Here is a 12,501-nt window from a genome sequence, read left to right on the forward strand (position 1 = left end):
GCGGCATGCTGTATAGTTTATGCATGGAAAAGAAAATCTGAATAGTGTTTGTTATTTCTTCTGTTCATTACTTGTTTATGTTTCACTGTTTCACTTGGCTGAGATCAGTATATCAAGTTGGCATACTTCTCTTCAATGATACTGCATTGGAGCAGAGGGAACAGAAGATGCAGTTAAAAGGGATCTGAATATCTAGTGATCCAAATCATCTGGGAAAAAGAAGTGCATAGTTTTGAAATGAGCTCCCACTGCTAATGGGAAAGGTTAAAATATTGCAAGTGGTTCTTTTATTATCTTCCAGGTTTTTAGCTACGTACCCTGATACTCCTTGAACAGCTCCAAAACTGGAGGAGTTGTGTCTTTCTCCCATACATGAATTCTGTCAGAGACAAGTTTTGAGCAATACCACCTTCATTAACAGGATAGAATGATAGAATTCAGTATCTCTCTCCAAATTCATTTTATTACTGGAGGTTTCATTTTTACAACTGTGTTTAAAAATATTTTATTTTTTAAATAAAAGAAAAGTTAATGTATAGCAGTGTGAGTAAGAAGCTGAATTTTAGTACCTGGAATCTATCATAGAGTGAGATTACCAAAAAGCTCTATTGAACAGCAAGGGCCAATAGACACTAATGAATAATCAGTGTTACACATAGGGATATATTCGACTTCAGTCTGTCATTTTAAAAGGAGATTCTTGATGTGTGTTCAATTAGGTTGTCCTTCCAAAAGCAAACCTTCCTGGAAGAATGGGAAATTGCACTAGGTAGTGTATGAGTAACTCATTTTTTGTTCACTGTGCGATGCTTTTATTCAAACTCGGCTAATTTTATTTAAAGTACCTTCTGTTCGTTTACTTGAAAACTGTATCCCCAGACTCATTAAGAAGAGTTTAATGAGGTAGAGATCCAGTTAAAATGAGAGGGTTTTCCAAATATATTTGCGATATAAATTGATTGTTAAGGAAAATGGATTTTGCTTCAGTCTGAGCAAATTATAATAAGCAGATTATAAAGGGCTATTAGTATATAAGGATATTGATTGTTATTTGGTGCTGTGCCATTATTTACACCAGGGTATGATGGAGAACATTTATTCATGTGCAAGTTTCAATACAAATGCCTGTGAAACATTGCATAGAAGAAAAGAGCATGACATCATTGTTTATGTATGGATTCTTGGTGGAATTATGTTGTATTTTCCTTGGGAAGCCAAGTAATTCTGTTGCACCTTGAATTTCTTGAATCTTACTGGCTTATTGTTAGATTAAGAGCCTCTCTTTTTAGGCCAACGAATGATAGTAAATTTGTTGGATAAATTTTAGGCATGGATTTGGATTTGACTGTGGGTTTTATATCAAAAAAAAACACATCCTGACACCTAAAGCATCTATCCATGCATAAAATATATTGGTATTTTTATCGGGTACTATGTAAAGACATTTTTTCTGCATGTTTTGGATTTGACAGTTGTCCCAGAATATTTCCTTTATCTTCTCTGCTTGTTGTCACTAGATCTGAAAGTACATATTTTGAGAATGGCACCCAGAAGACATTTCTGGTTATTTTCAGATCATTTCTCTTTCAGAGGGGCAGATGGCAAATTGCAGTGGAGGCGTGTTTTTTCCATACCCTTTGTGGGAGTGGTTAAGTTCAGGAAGTGTTTGGACAACACTGTCAGGCACATGGTGTGATTCTTGTGTCCTGTGCAGGGCCAGGAGTTAGACTTGAAGATCCTGATGGCTCCCTTCCAACTCAGCATATACTGTGATTCTATGCATATTTGGAACAAATCCTCTTGTCAAGAAGTGGGTGGATGCTGGAAGGAAACTCCACCTATGTGGGGACTCAGCTTTCTCCTTGTCTTTCAGTACCAAAATGATCTCAAGTGGTTGAATTCTTCCCTGGGGATGGTTGTGGGGGTTTTTTGTTTGTTTGTGTTTGTTTGATTTTTGTGGTTTTTGTTTGTTTTGGGGTTTTTTTTTTGGGTTTTTTTGGGGGGTTTTGTTGTTACTATTAAGTTTGTTGTTGCATACCATTTGGCGGTGGCAGGAGTTGACTGCACCTTTGAGGGGACAAGATGTATCTGGGATGTTTTCTCTTTGTCTGTGGTGTCTGAAACATGATCAGTGGTCTTTCATGGAGCTATCACATCGACAGAGTTGCCCCTATCTGTTTTGAAGAGAAACTATACAAAGCTGCAGCAATGCTTATATAGCAAAGATACAAAGTAGGTTGCTGGCAAGGGTTATATCTTGGTAGAACTACCTCCTTTGGGACAGATGGAGCTGAATGGCTCCAGAGTGTCAAGGGAAGAATTAGATAACATTTCATTTTCTCCATTGCCAAATTTGGAACTCTTTCCTTGCACAACAAACTAAAAAATTTCAATCACTTAGAATCATTTAGTAAAGAATCCTGGGTGGGAGCCACTACTGGTGTGAAGGGTGAGACAGAATGTGCCAGCTGTTAAAAGACTAATCATCAGAGAATGGCCTGGAAAGTAGAATTTGCAACAATGAATTGCAAATTTCCATCACAAGGTAAAGATATTTCCACAAAATAATTTGTAAAATGGGATTCATGTTGAAATAAAGTACAATTTTAATTTGGCTATGTTGAAACAATAGGTCAATCATCAAGGAAATAAAAAAGATATTCTGCGTCTTTAGTCAAGGTGTTTAAAGTGCCACAGAACAGAATGTTAGTGTGATTTGTTTCTAAGTGATATTTATGATCATACATTTTGAACTAAGTCCTTCACTTTCTGTTTGAGGGTGACCTCCTTTTCTTCTCTTTTTCTCCAAATTTGCTTATTTTGTTTCTCTTTTTGAGCTACTTGCCTTATCAAAAATAGCACAAATAGGTTCTCTGGCTCCTATATTTGGTGATAATTTTTTGTAGCCTATTTCTCAGTCTAGTTCAAGACCCAATTAAGCCTACTGCAGCCTTGGAAATGTTAGCTGAAATGCTGATTAGCTGGAAGAGACAAGGTGCTGCTCAACAGCAGTGTGGGTGCACAGAGGATTAGCTGGTGGTGTCACAATAATTTTACTTCTAGGACATGTTATGATGACTGTATTTAGTACTGACTTATTCAAAGTACTGTCCAGAGGTCAGGAGCATGTCTGCCTCCCATCATCCTCCTTCCTCCAGAGGTATTTAAATAAGAAAAGCAAAGAGGGCCTGAAGAATTTCCCTAGTACAAGTCAGACAGCAGAAATGAGCAGTCCTGTCAAAGACCACAAATACAGCACAATCCCTATGCAGAGCTACCAGAAACAGCTCTCCCAGAGAAGAGACAGAGTGAAGACTATCATCCACTTTGCCTTCCAAACTGTCCCCCAGGTCTGTTCAGCATTTGAAAGAACCATTGCAGACTTCTGGGGGAAGTTGGTAAAGGAAGATGGTGCTGTAGTTTTTATCTTTGTGCTTTGTACCATACCTCTGAGGAAGGTCATGGCTTCTTCAACTCCAGTTCCGTAGCATCAGAATTGGTCCTCTTTAACTCTTCCAGCAGAGCCAATTTAGTGTCCCCACAAATGTCAGAATTGTTTGCAGTGAAGGCTAGTATTCCTGTTGTGGAAGTACAGTTCTGTGATTTGAGCAGTTGATTTTATCTGCTAGTTGTGTTTAAAGAAAGCAACAAAAATTTAATACACAATTAAAAATAAATTAGTGTTTTGTTTAGTCCTCTATACAATTACAAAACAGACACTGAAATGTGTTATAGCAATCAAAAGTTAATTAAACTTCTGAAAAAAATAACAGATTCAATGTGAAAGCTGTGTCAGATACAATTACTGGTTTTTATTGTGACAAGCAGAAATTTGCATCTATTAGGGGGAAAATGTAGCCAGATAAAAGACACACAATCTGCTTGCTTACTGTGATTGCCTAAAGCAAGTAAGAACAGTGTTAGTCAGTTTCTTTCTCATTGGGCCTGTGACATTTAGCTACTCTGTTTTTTCCTGCTTGGGTGTCTCCTGAACAAAATCTTTATCTGTATGATTGACAGGCATTAATGTTAAAAGGACTTCTGTATGGTGCTCCAGTGGAATCAACAGAGCAGTGGGGGTGCCCTACCTGCAGTACATGCCATGGGATCTCACTGTAACATGGTGGTGTTACAGTTTGCTTAGAAACAATATGTTTATTCTTTATTTTCATGGAATTGAGCTGATCCCATATGCCCATATGCTCTTTCTTGTGCAGAGCCAACTTTGAGTTTCAACACCTCACTCTTAATTCTGGAATTCAGAGGGAGGCTGAACAAAGTCATGAAGCTGACTCCATGAGGAGTCCCCTCAAAGGTCATCAGTTTTCTGCCTTACCATTAGCAATGGCATTGACATTCCTAACGGTTGATCCCTGCAGGTGTATCCAAATGTACAAATGATCTCTTGAGTTTGGGAACTGGGTTCTACACAGCAGGAGCACATGAAAACAACTTGGGTGTAGGACAGTACTGACTCAATGGTGAGGGAAGCAGCACCCAGCACTGAGCTAGAAAAGGGTAACCTTATGGTCAGAGGGCCTGGAGCAAACAGGGTGGGAATAATAGAGCTCAGTGACAGTCAACAGCTGTACAAGCTGTTTGCCATCCCTGAGCAAGCTCAGTAGGGTCACCCAGGCCACCCCTGACCACACGAGTTCAGGGTCTGGCACTGCTCTGGCAGGTGGGGGTCTGGTTTGCTTCAAGACCCTGAGCTAACCCATGCCTGGCTGATGTAGATGGTGTTGCAAGCTGGGTTCCTCCTGATGGAGGAGATATTAAGAACAGGCACAATAGAGCACACCTCCTACATTCTTAGTTTTCCTACCATCAGGGTTGGTCTGCTGCATCATACTCCTCTACCCTTCCCATGTAAAGGAATTAAAGTCTGTTCTACCCATGTGTTTCTGCATCACTGCTCTCTTCACCTTATAAACACTTTTGCAATAGCAATTAGTACTACAGAATGGGGTTGTGTTATTTAATCCCATTTTTTTCATCTTCAGTGAGAAATTTTGATGATAATATGAGGATGTTGCTATAGACAAAGATGCCTCAATATCTTCTAGGATCTGAAAGCTGAGCTTCCATGTTTTCAGCAGATGCCATGTGTCACATCAGAGTATTGACGTAAAGCCTCACGTTATTAAAAATGGACATGAAATGAGATGTGGCTTTTTCTGTTCCTTTCACAAACACTATGAGAGTCATTTATTATTCTCTCTGTACCTGGAGGACTCCTTGCCTCCAGTTACTGTTGAGTATGCAGGCATAATAAGGCTGCATGTCAATTTTTTTTCATTTATATGGATGACTTTCAAAGTAAAACTCACCACAGCTTCAGGCCAAAAGCTTTCTCCTTGAGTCACAGCTCCTATAATTTTTTCCCCTCAGGCATACTGATCCATAGCTAGTCAGGGAAGCATGCACACAAATGATAGGTCATTAGGAAATTCTCTGAATGGCAAACCTCTGAAGTCAGCCCAAGTGCTATTTGCCATACATCACGATAAAATTTGTGAGTTTGAGGAGGCACTAATTATATGCTTGGTCTGCCATTTATGAGTTGTTGGAGCTGTTGTTTCCAGAACACAGCAACCTCTTTCACAGCATATTTCAGCAAGGTTGCCAGAGCATAGTGAGCCAAGCAGGGATTGACAGATTTTGGAATTTTATTCCCTTCAATGAAAAATATTGCATTGCAAAACAAATTGATACCTCACTTTGCCATAGTGCAACATCATATACTGATACAATGATGTTGATCTATGGGCTTTTCTTAAAATTATATTTTGGGAACTCATTTCCCTTAGAACAAATGGCAACTGTAAGACTTCCATTTACCATCAGCCTTTGGTTTCTGATGGTTTGTTTCAGTAATACAATAGTTAAACGAAAATCCCTTCATTTTATATATATATATTATATATATTCACACACATACCTTTCATTATTTTAACCCACATGCATAAAATGTGATCTTGGGAGGAAAAAGCAAATGCTTAATACAGTGAGCTAAATAATAAAAGATTGTAAATTCTAATGAATATTCATGGAGTCAAATAAGATAATAAACATGTCAAGAAATGATGTGGCTTCCTGCTATGACTTCCAGTGTAGATTAACATGTTTCAAAGAGTAGTGTCAAAAAATGTTTTTTAATTTTTAATTTTCACACTTTCTCAAAGCACCAATTTTTTTAATGCATGTTTCTGAATTCATTTAGGATGATACTACTAATGTATTAGTAGATAGCTCAGAAGCATTGCAATGATAGGATTTTTCACATATTCTTTGATTGGTTTATGTTTTTTTTTTAAGCTGCCAAAGAGTCACGGTTTCTTTCTTTTACAAAAGATGCTAAATTGCTGCTACAGAATGGAAGTGAAACACTTTAGCTTCAATATTTGAAGTTATAAAAAAATAGAAAAATACTTTTTGGTATAACATTTTCTTACAGAGCTTTTTATTTCACAGATAATTCTTGGAACTGCTGGAGGCTTACATTTTTATGATTAACAGAATAAAACAATTACTCTGTAACTTAGGATATTTTAATATCAATTACAGATGTTTAATCTTTCCTTGGATACTCTGTTGCCCATAGGACAAAAAATAATCATGTCTTCATAGTAACAGTTCCAGTGAGGACCACATCCAGATTAAAAAAATCCTTCATTTTTGTGCCCACAGATAAATTCCAGCACAAATATGACAAATTTTAGGTACTGTTACAGAAAACACAGATCTAAATAATGCACTCTGGAGCTTGGAGAATGATTCAGCTCAGTTTCAGGTGAACCTCTAGTCTACAACTGTACTAAGAATCAACAGCAGGAAATACTCTTGGCCACTGCAACTCACCTTTACTCCCTGACATAGTTTTGGCCCAGGCTGGCTCACTGAGAAAAATCTTCTGTTCCTAGTTCAGCAGTTAAGAACCAGTTAAGAACCTCTGGCTCAGTGTAAAATCTTGAAGAGTTAGTTACATTCACGGCTGAGGACGAACCAGAGGATTGTGTTCCAAGAATCAGTGCTCTGGCTTCGCAGGATAGAGCGCCCTGCAGTTCCACATGACAATGCTTCATACAGGGGGCACTGACAACGAAGAGTGTTCTTGGGTCACACTTATTTTCAGCTGAGATTGGTCCTGGCACATGAACCTCTGGAGCAGGCTGCTATAATTGTGTAGGGTTGTCAGAATTGTGTAAGTGGTCCATACACATCCCAAGTTTATTGGTGCCTTCTGAAATTGCACTGCTACTGCAGGGATTTATGAGAAAAGTATTGAATGGCTATGGAGCAAAACTGAACTGGTTTAGAACATTAACCAGATTTTAAAAATAATTACACAAAACCTAGAAAAAATGGATATGTTTAAATCAGCATCATTGATCAAATAAGATTGATTTGCTACATAACACTTGTTTAGGCTCAGGGTTCTGATGTTAATAAAAATGTTTCCTGTAAAACAAGCTTGTTACTGAGAAAAATGAATGAAGAGCAGAATTAAAGTAATTTCAGAAACTGAAACTGTGAATGTCATTTTGACACAGATCTGTAGTGTCAAATGGCTTACTGAAGCTTTTAGAAAAGTCACCATCTTTTTTTATTCTGTATTTGTACACTGTCTAAAGCAACAGGACTCCTTCTACCCCTGAGACTTATAATAGCAATTTATCTCCATTACTAAAATAAAATATATGAAAGAAGAAAAGAGAGAAAATGCCAGTCTTCCTTCCATGTTGGTAAAATATATAGGAATAGTTTCTAAATATCTTCAGATGTGGAAATACTGTTAATTTGTGTTAATTCCATTCATGCAGGGATCATCTATATATATAAGGTACCTAAGAAAAATGATGTGGCTTTGTTACAGAAGGGCATATTCCTTTAATTTTCTGCACCATTTCCTAAAGGTTGGAAAAATTGCTGTAATATAAGCTGTATCTTCATTGTGATGTGACTGTTACTATAGAAAGCAATGTTAACCTAAAGAACTTGATGCCTGACTTCAGAAGAGTCTAGTAACAATTTAAATAAGGTTTTCATCTCTTCTTGACTGTGAAAGACTGCATTGTTTAAAATTCCACAGGAAAGCAATATATAAACCAAATCAGTATCAATTCTTCGATGTAGGGGGATAGAATATAAGTAAATAAAGGTAGTATAGAAAGTAAACTTTCCCCCTAAGGAGTTGCAGCTGGGTTAATTATAAAATATTAGGAGCAGGCCTGATTTTAACAGGCCACACCTGTAGCCAATAAGAAGCGTGTTATAAAAGAGTGGATTGGTTGGTTGAGGGGAACTGGAGTCAGTTGGCTGCTGTGAGGACAAGGAAGAGTCAGTGCCTAGAGGAGCTGCCTACAAGAAACATCAAGGAGGTACAAAACTCTGGCAATATGGAGCCCTTGCAATGTAATGACAATAGAACTCTTGCACTATAATGACAACACTTCAAGACCTTCTTCCTTTAGTGAAACTGAATGAAAGCAAACAATTTCTTTTCAGTTTTAGATTTGGCAAAGCTTTTCTATAGGATGAAGCTATTTATGTGGTCTTGCATTTATTGGCAATACTATTACACGTGATAGAGAAAAATTATTAATTTTTTACTGTTTCTTGAGTGTTTTCTTTGTGCTTGTTAAAGGTGTTGCATTTTCAAGTACTGCCATACATAATAAACAGGAATTTCTTCTTAAACTAGGTCATCTTTTATATGACAACTCAGGTTAATGTGCCTTGTTTTGAATGGGTATTTGAAATCAAAATCTGTTAAAATCCCTTGAGCCAAATTTACTTTGCAACAAGTGGGCATAACTGCCTCCATGCAGTGACATCAGTGGTGTTGACCTTGGTCTAAGCCTAACAGGAAAAAGACTTTAGAAGAAAAATTCCAGTGAATGACAGAGGGGTAAGATTACGACAGAGGACTCTCCTCATATATGCCTGCAGTTGTTTTCTCCTCTAATGCCTGAAATTCCCTATTTACACTTTTTGAGATATGCCTTATTGATGTATCTGGAGCCTGTTACCCCCAGGTATGCCACCATGCCCCAGTGTTTCAGCATTAAGTAAAGCAATATGGAAGTTGGTTTAACTTCCATGGGGAGCAAAGCAAAGGTAAAACAGAGAACTCACACCAGTAGGCATTTTGGCTTTGGATTATTCTGCAGCCTGATACAGTTTGTTAGCCCCACAGGAGAATGCTGTTTTGGCAAGAGCATGCTCTCAGAGCTGCCAAAGGGAGGAGGTGGCAGCTATCCTGAGACACTGTGAGGCAATATTGGCTGAGCCAAGAGGTAATGCTAAGAGCCCAAGGCTCATTAACCAGGGCAGAGCCCTGAACCAAGTAATTACCACCATGTGACAAAAAGAGATAAAAAGCATAATTTTAAACTTATTTATCTTAAAGGTAATCAGGGAAGGCCAACAAGCCAGGGGGGAAAAAACCCCAGAATCTGAGACTCCCATGCCACACACACTCATCCTAATATGCAGTGGTGTACCTCTGTGGCCAAAGATTACAGGCCTGGTTATGAAGATAAAATGACCCCTTGGTTCTGAAGAATCTTTCTTTTGCCATTCTTTAATATATTTTCTAGTTCAAATTGTGTCTGAAATAAATAGCTTATATGCGAATGAGCTTGCAGTTGCTGTTATTAATGTGGTACTATTTTTTTTTAAGTCACTTACATCCTGCTGCACAAAAACCAACCCAATAATCTACCAAGTCATTTTTCAAATGTTATTTCATTTTTAAGTTTTGGAGTTGTTTCAGCAAGAAATCTTCCCTAGCTATACCTGCATACCTGTAATTGATTTTGGATAGAGAAAGAATATATTTAAACACAAGAAAATCTAGTTTCACACAAAAATTGCTTCTATTTTTATCATGTTATTGTTCAGGTTGAATAGCAATTTTGAGTCTGTGAAACATTTTCCTATATTTACTTAGAGAAAACATTATCAATTTGCATTAAAATTAAATATTGTGTCTCTGATTTTGTTACACTTTTGAAAAGTCTGAAGTGGAATTTTCTGAAAGATGCTGAGATTACCTGTAGTTTCCATCAAGACTCATGTCTGACAGTAAAAATTTTGTTAATTTTTGGTTGCATTTTCCTAGACTCGTATTTTACCACTGTATATTGTGTTGTGCAATAATATACCAGTTAAACAACATAGAAAAATATTTTCAAATGTTAAAATTTAAATGGGAATCCAAGAGCAGTTGTGAGAAGTGTACAATCCATAAAATTGTCTTCACAATTAGTAGAGACAGAAACACTACCCAATAAAACTGCAGTGTATTCCACTAGAATCAAGGCATTTTGAAAATGCCTGCTCTATTGCTGAGCAAATTGATTCCCTTTCTAACAGCCAAATACAACATTTCATCCTTGTATTCAATACAACCTACGCCATGTTAGCTACCCTGCTATCAGGGCAGTTAACAAACTAGTGCTAGAATAAACTATTAAAACTAAAACTATTGAGGATTGTTCGCTCAATTTTAGCTTGTGCTAGATCAGCTTTGCAAAACCCCACAGAAATATTTGCGTATTTTTGTTGTCGGAGTTGGAGCTATTGTCAAAATGAAGAAGTGAATTGTACATTTTCTCCATGTTCTTTTCTCTGTGGAGACCTTGGAGTGACCCGTATCTCAGGTGTGTGCCTAGCTGTGATCCCGCAGTACTGACTCCATTGATGTGATGTGCACAGTATCTTGTGCTTTAACACTGCCTCCTATTGCTCCAGGCAGGAAAAACAATTATGCAAATTTCCTGCAATGCAAAAGGTAACATGATTTCCAGAGGCAGTGAAAAAAAAAGCCCCGGATTCTATATCACAGTTTCAAAACAAAGCGGCTTGTTAGTTTTCAGGATTCTTTTTCAGTTTGGTTTGACAGTAGGGTAAATTATTGGGAAAGGATTTGACCTCTTCAGGTGTCTGTGGACATGCAAAATACAGGTGTCTGTAGATAAGCAAACTATGCTCATGTGGGTACATCAAAAATGTAGGCTGAATGGGAATCACTTCAAGGATAGAAAAACCCCCCCTATTTTCAGCATTGTAATATGTGTTGTAGCTGAGCACTGGAACATGCCTTTGGACGTGGTGGAGTTTAGCAAAATGCTTGATTAGAACTTTTAATAATATAATTCAAAAAGAAACATTTAAAATGGTGACAATTCTGCTCACTGTGAAAGAGAGAAAATATTTATTATAATAACACTTTAAACTGATGTAAAATCCTCTGATCCATTACATATTACGACTGACACCAACGAAAGACACTGTCTACACTGTATTTTATATTTGCAAACTAATGACCCAAAATTGCTAAGATCTGAATTGTTTCTATAATATCACTTAGCTGAATAAGTACTATTCATGGAATTTTAAGAGCAAATCATGTCAAGCCAATCTAATTTCCTTCCACAAGGTGGTTACAAGGCTTGCAGGTGGGAGAGAAGCAGGAGATGATGTGGTCTTAAAGCTTTAAGCAAATCTCACATGAAATAAGGAACAGAAATGGTTTTTGATGAACTTTTACTGAGTGAGAGTAAACTGAAGGGAAGATCAAAACTATCACCAGAACAATGATCAATGCCAGACAACAGGACAAGAGGCAATGGGCAGAAACTGATGCACAGGAAGTTCCACGTGAATTTGAGGTAGAACAACTTTATTGTGCAGGTGACCTAGCACTGGAACAGATTTCTAAGAGAGGCTATGGAGTCTCCCTCACTGGAAATATTTAAGAACCATCTGGAGGCAATCTTGTGCCATGTGCTCTAGAATAACCCTATTTGAGCAAGGAGGTTGCCTCAGATGATCCACAGTGGTGGCCTTCCAACTTGACTAATTCTGTGCTTTAATATTATTAAAAAAAAAATCCAACCAAAAAATCCAAATCAAAATAAGCAAAAAAACCACCGAACAGGTGGCATCTGTCTCAGCTACAGGTCTCTTGGTTCTTTTATGTAATGGTCCAAAGGAGGAAATGGGATGTATTTATAGTATTTGTTGAGGGCACAAACCAAGAGGGGACCGAGCTCTTGCCCAACCATTTTGCGGGACAAGATGAGAATTCAGAAGGCACCGACGAGCCGAAGGAGCACTGCAGGGAGCGCCAGAAGGAGCCTCTGCGGGGACAATTGCAGCATGAGGAGGAATTAGCCCGAGGCAGGTTGCGATGCGTGCGGTCACTCCGTGCCGATCCCGCGCCCCCGGTTTCCTTACACACAGCGGCAGGGATCTGCTTTCCGTGCTGCTGCTTCTCAGTGCCGCTGCTCGGCGGGAGGGCGCGGGTCGCTTCCCGCAGCTCCGGAGCCGCGGTACCTCTCAGCGCCGCACCCGCACCTCCGCAAGCAGCGCGCTGGCCCGGAGCAGCCGAGCCCGCCCAACGCCAGCCCCGCTGGCGGCAGCGGGCGGAGCGCGGCGCGGGGGCGGGCCGAGGCGCAGCCGCCCGGCGCCATCTCAGCGCGCCCGGGGCGG

The sequence above is a fragment of the Camarhynchus parvulus genome, chromosome 5 (assembly GCF_901933205.1).
Source record: "Camarhynchus parvulus chromosome 5, STF_HiC, whole genome shotgun sequence".
NCBI classification, from domain to species: Eukaryota; Metazoa; Chordata; class Aves; order Passeriformes; family Thraupidae; genus Camarhynchus; species Camarhynchus parvulus.